Source organism: Eupeodes corollae, chromosome 2 (assembly GCF_945859685.1).
Source record: "Eupeodes corollae chromosome 2, idEupCoro1.1, whole genome shotgun sequence".
NCBI classification, from domain to species: domain Eukaryota; kingdom Metazoa; phylum Arthropoda; class Insecta; order Diptera; family Syrphidae; genus Eupeodes; species Eupeodes corollae.
Genome location: NC_079148.1, coordinates 25393210 through 25395357, shown reverse-complemented (window position 1 = coordinate 25395357; position 2148 = coordinate 25393210). Strand labels below are relative to the sequence as shown.

Sequence of the window (2148 nt, the reverse complement as noted above, 5' to 3'; positions counted from 1 at the left end):
TTTGAAAGTATTTTGATTCTTAAGAATTTAAAAAAACTTATAAATTGTAGAGAGAAAATGTTTGGTTCTTGAATTTAAGGAAATAGGTGCATTTAAATAAATCAATTATTTAAAAAATAAACAAATTAAGGAAAACAAATAAATTTTGAAGAAACATTAGTGTTTTTACTTTAATTTTTGGGAAATTAAACTTTTATATAGAATTAATATATATGAAACATTTATTAACTTCCAATAGGAAGTTATTGTAATCGGCTCGATTTGTCAAATTGAAAATGTTGACATTTCTCGACGTTTCATGGTCCCTAGAGTCAGAACCAGTAGGCATATCGACATAATGTAGAAAGATGCAGAAGGGACTCTCAAAAAAATTGAGTGGGTGGTTTTTTTTTATCATAGTAGTTTAAAAAAAAGGTGAACATTTTGAACTTGATACTAAACCAGTATATTTTTGAAAAAAATCCAAGTAAATGTTTTTTTTTTATAAATCAAAAAACCTGAAAAGAAAAATTTTTCACCTCGAAAACTGATTTTATCTCCAAAATAATTTTGCGCAACGAAAAATATCGTTTTTAAAATCTGATAAAATTAAAAAAAAGAATCAAATTGACAGTTTTTTTATAAAAAATAAAAATCTAAAAAAACATTACTCAAAATAAGTAAAAATTGATCTTCGACCTTAATATCTTTTCAAAACTTTGAGATATTGGATTTTCAGTAAGACAAAATGAATAAAAGTTTGCAAAAATTGATTTTCGACTGAAATATCTTTTCAAAAACTTGAGATATATGCTCCAAATTAATTTATTTTATTAAAAATATTATTTTCTATAAAATTTTGCGAAAAATCGAATTGACAGTTTTTTGCAAAAATTAAAAACCTAAAAAAGCATTACTAAAAGTTGATAAACATTAATTTTCCACTCAAATATCTTTTTAAAAATTAAAAATATTGGCTTCAATTGTATTTTATCTCACAGATAATATTGTTTTCGACCTTCATTCATTTTTTTTTTTATAAAAATCCAACAGTCCTCTTTTTTTTCATAAAAAAATAATGCATGTTAACAATTCCTATCTTTTATCGAAATTAATGACATATTTGTGTATTTTTATAACTTAAACTATTGCAAATACCAACGATGGCCGTCCATGTAGCGCCACTGCATCTGATTAACGAATATGATATATTTAATCAAAAATCAGTTTTAAACTGTCGATCAAGAAGTAATATCTTGGTTCTTTTGTATATATGATTTTCACATATTCTTTTACGAAAAAAATAAACTGAACGTAATAACTCCATGGTTGCGCTAAAAACTTGTAGGAAAGAAGAAAAGTGATTGGATTGTAGTTTATGCCAAAGGCTCATCGCGTTGCTATCTATGAATACCTTTTCAAAGAGGGTGTCACTGTGGCCAAAAAAGATTTCCATGCCCCAAAACATCCCAAATTGGAAACAATTCCCAACTTACATGTCATAAAGACAATGCAATCTCTGCATTCCCGTGGATTAGTGAAGAAACAATTCGCCTGAAGGCATTACTATTGGCATTTGACCAATGAAGGTAGTGGATACATCAGGACCTATCTGCACTTGCCCCCAGAGATTGTCCCAGCAACATTGAAACGCCCAGCCAGGTCTGAGACTGCTCGTCCACAACCAACTGTTTCTGGTCCTCGTGGAGATTCCACAAAGACCGCCGAAGATCGTTCTGCATACAGACGTACCCCAGGCGGTGCTGACAAGAAGGGAGACGTCGGAGCTGGAGCCGGAGATGTTGAATTCCGTGGTGGATTCGGTCGTGGTTCTCGTCCACAAAAGGTTTTTATGTTAAATTAATAAACAAACGTTTGTTAGTAGCTCCTCACACGCTAGATCGCTTGTTCAAGCCCAGCTCGGGCAAAAGTTCTTCAAAAATTAAATTGAACATAAAGCGATTAAGCACCACTAAAGGAGTCTGATGATCGGGTTGGTCCCCGTGAAATAGCTATAACTCCAGCCTATGAACTTGGTGGTAGCACACACAAGTTGTTGTTGTTTCATTCTAAATATTCGTTTGTTAGTAGTATTTAAGCAACAAATTTTAAAGCAGTAAAATAGTTATGTCAATAATCAATAATGTTTGAAAGAATATTTAAAAAAAA

General features: G+C 30.8%; 1 pseudogene; it reads left to right on the top strand.

The window, feature by feature from the left end:
• The first annotated feature begins 1357 nt into the window (after nt 1-1357).
• Nucleotides 1358-1863, top strand: LOC129947200 (40S ribosomal protein S10b-like; annotated as a pseudogene).
• Nucleotides 1864-2148: the final 285 nt, after the last annotated feature.